Source organism: Chionomys nivalis, chromosome 13, assembly GCF_950005125.1.
Source record: "Chionomys nivalis chromosome 13, mChiNiv1.1, whole genome shotgun sequence".
In the NCBI taxonomy this organism is placed as follows: domain Eukaryota; kingdom Metazoa; phylum Chordata; class Mammalia; order Rodentia; family Cricetidae; genus Chionomys; species Chionomys nivalis.
This window is the reverse complement of record NC_080098.1, coordinates 66544718-66556958: the sequence shown is the minus strand read 5'-3', so window position 1 is coordinate 66556958 and position 12241 is coordinate 66544718. Positions and strand designations below refer to the sequence as shown.

Sequence of the window (12241 nt, the reverse complement as noted above, 5' to 3'; positions counted from 1 at the left end):
CCCTCTGTCCACCTTTTCCTTAGACCTAGCTGTCACCTACTTATCCCATCTCACTGACCTTGAAGAAATGTCACAGCTGCTGTTGCTGCAGCAAGCTGGACATCGGGACCGTAGCATTCATCCCTACACAGCAGAACCACGCTCCAGCAACATCACTGCTACCATGAAGCAGCCACGGACAGAAGGGCCTGCCTGCCCAGGACCAGCAAATAGTCAGGCAGACCTGGCCCAGTGACACCTGGGCCAACCTCATCCCACGCCTACCTCAGAGCTGGGGGCCCAGGCTGTCAGTCATGTGTGGGGTCAAGCACCTGCAACCCTCCACACCTCCACCCACAGCTCGGGTGCGGCTGGGTCACACACAGGCAAATGCAGGCTTGGCCTCATCATGCTCCCAGCAAGGGTGGGACTGAGCCAGCTCAGCAACACGGAGAGTTTTCAGAAGCCATGGAGCACCAGCCACCAGAGGGGCAGGCAGTGTCTAGGGGTAATACTCAGGAGACCCAGGCCTGGCAGTTCAAGGTCAGGCACACAAACCTGGAACACGGATGTCACACACACACACACACACTAACAGGTGGATGTGGGCAGCACAGAACAACCCTCACATACCTGCCGACTGTTGATGCACAGACTATCCCATATATGCACTCACCCATCCTGGACAGCGTCAGACCACAGACACCTAAAAGAAACCTAGGAGGAAGGCAGGTCCCCAACACAGAGGCCACCTTCTATTGCCAGGCCCACCACAGGCTGTTTTCCAGTTGGTGCTCATTGCCTTACATTCTGGCTTCACTAATTTCACATCTGGGTTTTTGCTGTCCGCATCTGACTTTGAAACAGGATCTCATTGAGCCCAGCCTGGCCTCAAACCAATATGTAGCCAAAGATGGCCCTGAACTACCAAGCCTTCTGAGATTACAGAGGTGCACCATCACGCCTAGTTTTATGTAGTGCAGGAGAGCAAAGCTACTGAGGACTTCACACACGCTAGGCAAGCATTCGTCCAACTGAGGTACATCTTCTGTTCTAGCTTCACCGGCTTCTAGATGTTACTGTAAGCACACAGAGGGTGCTGGGAACGTGTGTTTGCCTTTCTCCCTGGTTTTCCCTGCTCTCCTCACAGCCCCTTCAGCATGGCGACTGTGCACCCTGACTGTCCTCTTCATGGGTAGCATGTGTCAGCCACGAATTAGAAGACACAGAGGTGGAACGCCTTCACTGTTGTCAGCATACTCCATAGAACTGTCACCAAAGTGACTCGGATGTGAAAAGGTAAACAGGTCACTGGGGGGCGGTGGCATGTCCTCTTATGAAGAACATTAAGAAACCACTAAGCTGAAGTTCAACTCATGAACCAAAGAAAAAAAGAGAATGGTTGTTGCCTAGTGCCAGAACACTGTAAGGACCCAAAACTAGGCCCCTTCTTCCCCCAGAAACACCATCACCAACCCTGACGACCTGAGTTTAATCCCACACAATAGAAGCAGTGAACTGAGTCCAGCAAGTGGCCCTTGACTTTCACCCAAGCTATGGTACACTCGTGTACACACACACACACACACTTCCCTGAAGCCTTCCCTCAAACATCTGAATTCATGCTATACAATTCAACTCACAGAATAAAGTTTCTGCATAGCCATTCTATCTTAACACCGACACCACAAACCTTAAGAATGAAGACCTGAGCATTATGGGTTTCACCTGACTGGCAAATGAGACACTCATAAAAGCAGCCAGCAGAAGACAGAATTGGGAATAAGCAAGAGGGCTCGGCTGGTAGAGGTGCCTGTTGGCGAGCCTAACAGGAGTTCCATCTCCAGAAGCCACAAGGCAGGACAGATCTGACTCTCAAGTTGTCCTCTGCTCTCCACAAATATGCCTTGGTAAGCATGTACCCCTACTCCCTGCTTCTATACACACAGAATAAATAAATGAGATAAAAATTAGGAATTAGTGTTTCCTAATTTTTCTTAAGAACCGGGAGTCAGTGTTTCAAAGCAGAAGCATCTAGAACACCCAGCCCCTGCTGAGAAGCAAGGCGAGCAGGCGACCCAGCAGAAGTGGTAGCAGGACCCGAGGCTGGAACCACTCACCAGGGTTCAGGGACAGGTGGTGTGACCACAACACCGCTCTCCAGGAGACACTTGCCACTGCAGAGGGAGGGAACTGGGAACAGGGCCCACCACTAAGAGCAACAGTCAGATCCTTCCACAGAGTAGGCCGGCAAGTTCTACCAAAGCCAAGAGTCACACACCCTGTGACCCAGCAGTACCCCGCCCGGAGGTCACAGCCTCGGAATGACAGCTCTGCCAAAGCTGAGGGTATCTGTGGAGGTACTGTTTATCCTGACTTCCTGTTTCCCCGTGGCTGCCCTTACCAATTACTAAAGCCCAGAAGCTTAAAACAACAGGCATTAACCCTCCCTTGTCTCTGGAGGCTGGAAGCCTTAAGTCAGTGGCATTGGGCCAAAGTCAAGGACCATGTTAGACCCCCAAGAATTACATCAAGGCTCTTCCTGTGTCTGGTGGCTGCAAAGGGTTCTTGCTTGTGGAGTTCTTGGTACTCCCAGGTTCTTTCAAGAGGAGAACTGATGGAATGTATACAGAGAAAGACATTCATGGGGACGGTCTGACCAGCGACTAAAGAGGATGCGATCGCTAAATGGAGACCCCTGAGCTCCCAGGCAATCTGTAGGCATTTGCTCCCTCCTAAGGACCACCCACATGGGGAAGGCCTTCCGATTTACTGAGTCCTTGGATTAACACAGTAATCTCATCAGAGCCCCATCTAGGGCCGGGGAGATGACTCAGTGGGGAAAAAGCTTGCTGCACCAGCATGAGGACCTGGGTGGTTTGGGTCTCCAGAACCCACAGAAAGCTAAGTAGCAACCCCATTTCACCTACTGCAGGGGTTCTCAACCTTACTAATGCTGCAACACTTTAATAGAGTTCCTCATGCTGTTGACCCCCCCACCATAAAATTATTTCATTGCTGCTTCCTAACTATAATTTTATTACTGTTAAGAATCATAATGTAAACATCTAACGTGCAGCCCCTGTGAAAAGGTCATTCAACCTCCAAAGGGGTCATGACCCACAGGTTGAGAACTACTGTCCTACAGGAAGATGAAAGGTGATACAGGAGAAGCCCTAGACCATGGGTCAATGAGTCTGGGGCACACAAAGGCAAAATAATAATAATAATAATAATAATAATAATAATAATAATAATAATAATAATAATTAGAGCCTGTTTCAAATAAAGTGGAAGGCAAAAACACCCGCACGTGAGGTCGTCCTCTGAACTCCACAAGCCATGTATGGCATGATGTCCTGACATGTATGTGCTCACATTTACACACACACACACACACACACACACACACACACACACACTTAAGAGAAAACATCAGAATGCCCTCCAGACACCCAGAGTGATGTCTGACAGAACATTAGGCACCGTGGGCCCAGGAGGGTTGGGGTAAATCCCATCTTGGCAGTCCATTGCTCCAGGGTCCACCTCATCTCCACAGAGCCAGCTCTGCACAGCATCTTGACTCCTATGAGGGCACCTCTGACTACATCCAGGTTCTCCCAAATAAACTCAAATAACCTCTCCATGAGGAAGACCTTCAATCTGCCCACAGCCACAGGAGCTATTCACACAAGACCACATGAACAAGGTACTAAGGTCAGAGTCCGACAGCCCTAGGGGAGTTATACAATCTGTAGAAAGTCATAAGAGCAGAGAGCACGATGCCCAGTGTGGGTCTCTGAGTGGGGTGTGCTGCCATAGGGACCACTGCCTGCACACCCAGGCCTGTGTGGGTCTCTGAGTGGGGTGTGCTACCATAGGGACCACTGCCTGCACACCCAGGCCTGCCCAGTTCTCAGGGGAGGAGAGCACGCCACTCTACAGTGTTCTCAGGGCTCTGCATTTCCTGCACAAGTGAGCAGTCCCTCTGGTTCAGTCAAACACACACCCTCTAGGACCATGATGGCCATGACTTCTAAACACAAGGCTGCAGGAGGAGGAAGATGACAGACACAGGCTATCTTTATCCAATTCTAAACCTCTATGTCCAGTTCAGAGGACCAGAAAGGCTCAGCTAGGGGGTATCCCGGTGGGACCAGCTCTGCACATGAAAAGATGAGACACACGTCTACGTCCTGGCAGCTCCTTTTCAACATGTCAGATCTCTCCATGGACCCAGGCACCATCTCTTCTCCCACTTGACCTTAGTGATCCCACCTGGGTTCTGTCTTCCTGGGCAGCTTAGCATTTAAAGTCTACCAAGGCCTGGTTACCTGGACACAGTTGACTACAGAGAACTCTTCCAACATGGTGTGAATAGAAACAGCTGAGAAGGACCAGCTTCTCTGCAACAGGCCCCCTGGGGCTGACAATTCCACCTTCCCTCTGGGAACCAGCATCCACATACTGCACAATGGCAGGCAGAAAACTATGAGGCCCAGGCTTGCCAACGAGAACTCAATGATGCATCCAGAAAGCCGCTCACTGCAAGGCTCATGTCTTGGGCTCTGGTCATGTGCACGACAGCATCACCACATGCGGGCTCTCCACATGGAAAAAAAAAAGAGTCCTTTGTGGGTTATTAATAGCCTGGCCAGATGTGGGAGTGCCTGGGGTATTTTCCTAGGACTGTGCCGGCTCCCCACAGCTGCACAGGCAGGCATCAGCCCCTCCACTCAGGCTGCCAAAGCAAGTCACATGGTATTGGGGGGGAGCAGGTATTTACAAGATAGCTCTCCTCATCATAAACGTGACATGCAGACTGAGCAGGCCATCAATGCATTCAGGACATGGCCACGATGTGGAAAATCAGCTACAAACATGTACACTGCATCTTTGCCCCCAACAGAAAACAAGGGCAAAGGAAGCCTGATGCTGCGCCTTCAAGGTGTGGGCTCACCACAGGCAAGGCAGGGTTGGTGCCTCAAGAAAAATACGGTCAATGTGGAGACCCTCTTGAGCCCCCCAGGAGGTTGCTTAGGAGCTTTCCTTAGAAACCCAGAAACTGCAGCACTTACCACTGGCCCAGCCCCAGAGAGATCAGAGCAAAATCAAAGCCAGGGCAGCCACGGCACACTCTAGATCCGCACTGCTAAGGGCACACAGCTGATGGCACATGTCACTGCTATGGCATGGATGGCCGCATACCTTTCTAATAATCTATTTCATGTAATCCAGTACACAAACATGTATAATACAGCCTTCTAATATGCACTTAATACACTTCAAAAGAGACATACACAATCCCTTCTGGGTACTGAATCTTCAAAACAGGCTTTGGCTTTGAACAGTCACGCTCCAGCACCTGGGCCAGGCATAACACTCACTTACGGGACTAGGCCATGTGGATCTAAAGCACAGGACAGCAATACGGCCCACACATGGCTGCTAATATAAACGTTTGGTTCCAAGGGCGCTAGGGATGTCCATGCTTCCTGTCACTATAAAGGACACTTTGCTGGGCCAATGGCAGAGCTCCAGGCCAGGGCTGGTCCCTTTGGGTTTTAGTGGCTGGACAGTATCACACTGCCACATCTCCTGCCACACTGGAGCCACTGAGGACCTGCCATCTTGTATACTACTCACGCGATGCCTGCTGGAGATCTACACTGTGGGCCTAATGTCTGGCTGATGCCACACAGGCAGGAGTTCATGTACTAAGGGTCTCTGAGCTTCAGGGTCGGCACCTTAGACCCTGGATGCCCAAGGAGAAAGGGCCTGGGCATTATTCCAGGTCATAGCTTCCCAGGACTGCACCCACAGGACCAGAGAGACCTTCCCAGGCTCCATGAAATACACAGGAGTAACTATCTACTATTTTAGTATCATTTAATTAAATCTGTGGTGGCTCTCCTCAAAGCTTGTACTTTAGACACTGAAAATAAGGCCACCTTCCTATACAAAAGTTGTTGGTCCCAAAGCAGATGAGCACACTCAGAGGTACTGGGCACAACTCAGGGGTGGGCATACTTAGGGGACAAGTACCCTCAGCTGAGCTCACTCCAAGGCTGGGCACACTTGAGCGGTGCAAGAGCATGCACACAATGGGCCTGGTAAGACCTCATGGCTGCGCCTGGAGAGATTATGGATGGCTCAGGGTTACAAATCTTTTTTGCTCTTGCAGAGAACCAGAATCCAGTTCCCAACACCCACAGCAGGGTGCTCACATCCACCTGTAAATCTAGGTCCAGGGGATCCATGCCCTCTTCTGGCCTCCTTGCAAGCATGGAGCCAGGCCCTGCACACAAGTGGCATACACCCAAACAAACATACATAAATATAATAATTAAACAATCGTAAAAACCAAGAAATATGAAGCTGAGTACAGCGGCACACACCTTTAATCCCAGAATTTAGGAAGCAGAGGCAGGCAGAGCTCCATGAGTTCAAGGCCAGCCAGATCTCCAGAGTGACTTCCAGGACAACCAGGGCTACATAGTGAGACCCTGTCTCAAAGAACAAAATGAAATCAACCAAGAAAACAAACAAAACACAAGAAAGACTACAGAATTGTGGGTAACCAGAACTCTGAAAGCTCAGATAGCTCAAAAGGGTAACAAAACTTAAAGCCCTTTCCTTCCCGCACTGTGTGTCCCCTAGCACATGCAGGTAGAGTGTGGATCTAAGACCAGAACTGCAGGTGAGCATAGAGCCTTGGAACTTTCCACTAAGCAAGGCCTGTCCCTAATCCTGACATCTGCCCTGTCATAGGCTCGGTATTCCCAACAGACCCGAGGGGCACCCAAGCACCCCCAAACCATGCTTGTTAGCTAGACCTCGCAGAACCTCTTGGCTGCCGCCTTCCATGCCTGGACACACCAGTTTCTCCCACAGGCCACTCTTGGATTCTTGGCTAGATTTCCACTATGGCGTCATAGAGACGGGCCCCCAGGGGCAAGAGTAAGGACAATGCCTGCTTTGTCCCCACTCAGAGGACCCACCAAAGGCAAAGCTGCTTGTATGGGCCACTTCACACTGGGAAAGATCCTGAAAAGTTATTATAGTTTCCACCTCAATGCAAATCCTACAATATACACTTAATATTCCTAAGTATTTCCTTTCTAGGCAGCCTTTTATATGCAAACTACTGTGTTCCCCTTATCCTCCACCCTCCAAGACTGGTGACTTGTCACTCGCCGGGTGACTGACACTGTGGAGCATGCACCAGGCTTTGTCAGGGACACAGAAACCTCGCAGACTTTCTTTCTAAAAATTAGACACAGCGAGGTATCAAGAGCAGCTAGCAAGATGACTGAAGAGCAGAGAGCTGTACAAGTGTGAGCCCGCTCCTCTTGCTCTCCGAATGCTCCCAGCACTGCTCTCCCTCCTTGTTGATTTCAGGGGACAGACAAAACATGCACACATGAAACCGCAGATAAGGGGACTACTGTATCTGTGATGTGAAAGCCGAGGCTTGGAAAATCTCTGAGCTGCCAGCTCACAGCCGGCCAACCAACTGGGCTTCCAGCGAAGACTCCGACACTTGAGCTGGGGAGGCTAGGATGGCAAAAGCCGTGTCTGGAAAGTCTACTAAATGCAGGTGTGTTCACACACACACCTTTAGTCAGAAACTCTGGCCCAGTCGTGGAAGGTATGGGGTCTTTGTGGCTGCCTCTCCCTTCAGTTCTGGAAGTGACAGGCACTTGGGGGCTTGGGATGAGGTTGGCACACAATAAGGTCAAGCAGCACTGGCAGGTGGGTACCCTTACGGTGTTGGAGGTTACAGATAAGGCTGGAGATGCCCCTGAGAAAATGGCTACTTTACCTTCACCACACTGTGCCTGACCATCACCTGTGACCAAAAGGTACCAACTCCCTGCTGAAGCTGCTGAGAGAGGTTGGCATCGCTACCACACAAGCACGTGCAGCAGGGTCCAGGTATACCAGGCCCTCTGAGACCTAGGCAAACCCAGAATGCCTCTACTGTCCACCACCCCGAACACACAAGTGTAGTGACCACAAAGAGCTGGCACATCACCCCCAGCCCGCAGGTGAGCTCCCACCTCCACAGACTTCCCTACCCCAGGGTCAAGCAGTGGTTGGGAGGGCAGAAAAGAGGCAGGGCCAGCAGCTCTTGAAGCTCCCCAGGGAGGGAGACAGGCCACCTTCAAAGACTCGTTGCTCACTCCTGAACACAAAATCCCCAGGGGATTTTTTTAGAGGGAGGAGTAAGGGTAAGCCATGCCAGGACTCAACCCCAGCTCCCTCCTGTCTTGCTGAAAGTCGGAAGTTGGTGCTGACCCAGGTGAATCTTCATTGTCAACTGACTGGATTTGGAGTCACACGGGAACACACGTGACTATGAGGGTGTTTCCAGAGAGCTTTAACTGAGGGCGGAAGACCTGCCCTAAACTTGGGTTGTTCTATGCCAGGGCTGGGGCTCCAGACTGAACAAAAAGCAAGGTGAGCACCGGCCCATGATTCCCTCTGCTTCCAGACTACAGATGAAACCTGGCAGCCTCAAGCGCCTGCGCCACTCCTTACCTGTCATAATAGTCTATCCTTAAACTGAGCCGAACGAACCCTTCCTTCCTTACGCCACTTTGATTCAGTATTATGTCACAACAGGAAAAGTGAGAAATCCATCATCCAAATGGGTTTCACCCAGAGTCCCTTGCTGGCAGCCTGGCCCCCTCCATCCACATGGGGCCTTCAATGCCTCATCCAGACAGTGACCCCTTTGGCAGGAATGCCTCAGTTTTCACGTATGTAACAGAACCAACTGCTGACTCATGGGGTCACCTCACAAGGGGACACTTCCTTGGCAGGTGGATTTTGTTACTCACCTAGGGACCAGGATTGTCAGACATGTCGGCATTCAGAACCTGGCAGTGTTCCAGTGGGGTTAACAGAGTCTGAAACGAGAATTGGTAAAGGAGGTATCTTAGCAGAACCAAAGTGAGTCAGCCAGTCAGACAGACACATACAACACAAGAGAGAGACAGACACAAGAGAGAAACACACACACACACAGTCACAAACATACACGAGACTCTTCAAGAGCACTGCCCAAGAGAGGAGTCTGTCATGGAACACAGCACTCCCGCCAGGTGAGCTCTAAGGACAAGCCCCACAGGAGCAGGGAGGGTGGAGGCGGTGTGTGCCTCTCCCTGACTTATTCCCTCTCTGCTAGCCAGGAGCCGGAGCAGCAGTCTCCGCAGCACAGACTAAAAACTGGTATGTGGAGGAGGGCAGGAGATCATGAGCAGGGAAAGGTAATCCAGCCATCATAAAAAAAATGACACTTCAGAGCAAATGAGATGGCTTGGTAGGTAAAGCGCTCGGCCCCACACATGACAATCTGAGTTTGATTCCTAGTACCCACATAACAGAAAGAGAACTGACTCTCACAAGCTGTCCTCTGACTTCCACACGTGCACTGCAGTGCACACAGAACACACACAAACGTCTTCAAAGCTTTTTAAAAGACTGACATTTTAGCACAACCCTTCCAATCCGGCCCCTGAACAAGAACAAAACACCAAGTATCAGTGTTAGCACACAGTCAACCATTTTAAGGAGAAGATAGAGAAGAAACCAGAATACCAGAATTGATGAGTGTTTTGGTTTTGTTTGTTTTTTTTTTTAAAATAAGCAAAGCAGAAAGGGTTGGACTATGTAAAACACAAAAAGGGGGTATAGAAACAGCAGGCAGAAAATGCTAAGGCCACCTTCCCTAGGGGTTCCTGCAAGCCCCAGTGTCCCCAACCAGAGCAGGAAACTGCAGAGGACAAATCAGAGATGGTGGGGGATCGGTACCATTAACTACACAAAGAGTAAACAAGATGTCATTGCCTCTTCCAGGTGGGAGCTAAGTGACCCAGCCAGTGATGGGGATGGCTCAGGGAACTCCCAACCCAGCAGGGACAAGAAACAACAGCCGCCTGGCCTGACGTTGGAAATTTCCTGACATAACATCCGGCTGTTGTTAGAAGAGGACCTCCCAAATCCATGTGTTGAAATTTGGCTGCCACTGTGCCATTAGGAAGAGGGCGAAATTCCATCTCCATACTCCTACATCGCTGGTGTTTGGAGATGCGGCTTCTGTAAGGTATTACAATGAGGTCATGAGGGTATGGCCTCCATGGTGACACTAGTGGCTTTAAAGAAGAGGAAGAGACCCACGCTGACATGCGGTCTGTCTCACTGTGGGATGCCCTTACCATGATACCCTGCATCAGAAGGTGCTAGACAGACATTAGCACCCTGCCCCTGGACATCATAACTTCAAGCTGTAAGCTGGATAAAGTTCCCTGCTTTATAAATGGCCCAATTAGAGCAGCAGAAAAGGGACCAAGACCCGTTCCCACTCAGACACAAAGATGTGTCCAAGGAGATTCTCAGCAGTGCAGCAAAGCCATGGAAACAGTCTCAAGGACCACCAGCAGGTGACCAGAGAGTGAGTTACAGTTTGTCCAAATATCTGAATGCTAGGCAGCTGTAAGGAGAAGCCTGTGTGGACATGGAATGGCCCAAGGCAGAACAGGGCTGGACAGAGATGGCCAGAATGGGACTGTGGCTCTGGCTTTCAGGTGTGCCTCACTCGAGTGTGTGAACAAGTGTCAGGAGGCAGTCACAGTTCTCTCACTCTGGGTTAGATCTGGGAGTCAAGACAACTTGGTCCTTCTTTGCTAGTGACCTTGCGTACTCCAGTAGACACATGCCACAGTCCTCTAAAAGAGAACACATACACACACACACACACATATACATATACACACACATATGCTCCAAATGCACACACCCATATATGCTGGAAGAGGCCTTTCTCCTTCTCCCAGAAGCCCTACCCACTCACCCACCAACTCTGAGATATGCATTCTTAGCCACTGCCTCTGCTAAGAGCCTCCGTCAGTGGTTTTGACATAGGGATACTGCCACGGATGAATGAAAACCAGGCCCTTGGGCCCCAGTGGTCCTGCAGCGCAGAGAGGACCACAGGAAAGTGCATTCCTAATGGATTCCAGGCCTGTGCTGCTGAAGGCCTCTGGGGCCACAGCTGGAAGCTGCTCTTCCAGGGACCAGCATGGGAAAAGTTCAGCGACTGTGCTATTTCTTACAGGGATCAGCCTGCATCCAAGTGGTCCCAACACACTATGAGAAGATGCAGAACCAAAGCAAAGAAAGTAATTCCAGGAGAGAGTTACTATTAGCAGCTCAAGAGTGTCAATGGAGAGTCCCTGCTACTAACACCCCCAAGAGGCCCTGGCACCCATGGGTGCTCCATCCTGAGCCTCCTGTGGCTTGAAGCACTCTCTCTGGCAGGACGCTCTTGGTTGCTGGCCACTCAGAGGATACCCCTAGAAGCAGGGACGGGGTCCCCTAGCAGGAACATCTCGCAAAGTGTATCAGGACCATCTGGGTGAATGGACAGTCTAGGCCTCCAACACTGTACGTGAGTCTAAAGAACACAAAGGGACAGGTGTGACCACCCTGACATCACCTAGGCCCTGAGCTCCTGCAGAACAATGGCAATGACAGGGACCCTATGCTGGGTTCTAGAAAAGCCACTGCAAGGAAAACCCTTCCTGACACTCAGATTCATGGCGCCAGTCTAAACAGACAAGGCCACGCACAGGCCTCCGGGTCTGACTTGGTATCACAGGTGAGCAGTCAGTCACAACAGACCCTGGGGACCAAACCTTGGACCAGTTTCCCTCCGCTCTTAGATCCCATAGTCCTCAAGCCACTCCTGGTACACATTCATCCCTACCTACGCCTGGCTCTTCCCTGGGAGAGCCTACACCCCTTCAGGACCTCCACCCTCTCCCACTGCCTACTAAGCCTCTGTTTGGTTTTGGGTTTTGTTTACCTTCCTTGCAGTGCAGGAGATGATTCCTGGTCTCTTCAGCACGCTAAGCCATCTGCCACCAAGCTTCATACTTCAGAGCCTTGTTTTTTTTTATTTGAATTTGTACAAATCAAAAAATACTGGGGCCCCCAGTCCTCAAAAGGTGTTATATAGCAACTAAGCAGGGGCAAGAATGATCTAGCACCCTTGAGGATAGCTTGTCACCATACCAAGAGTGCCAGAATAAATTTCCAATAGGTTTTATTCACTCCTGGCAGAACAGCCTAGTGGTGAAAACTGGGGTGTCCTAGACATCATAAGTATCACAAGATGGTCCTGGGGCCAAACTATTTCCTGAATGACAAAGAATTACTAAACAAATTCCAGAAGGCTGAAATGAAGTGTAGTAAC

General features: G+C 50.6%; 1 protein-coding gene across 10 annotated transcripts in view; it reads right to left on the bottom strand.

Annotated features, from left to right (window-relative positions):
• Positions 1 to 12241, bottom strand: part of Sema4d (semaphorin 4D) — a 101607-nt gene that overhangs the window by 66257 nt on the left and 23109 nt on the right. For all 10 annotated transcript variants that reach the window (XR_009058180.1, XR_009058179.1, XM_057787110.1 and 7 more), the window contains exon 2: positions 8826 to 8894. The gene's annotated coding sequence lies outside the window, so the exon portion shown is untranslated. The remainder of the gene's footprint in view (positions 1 to 8825; positions 8895 to 12241) is intronic.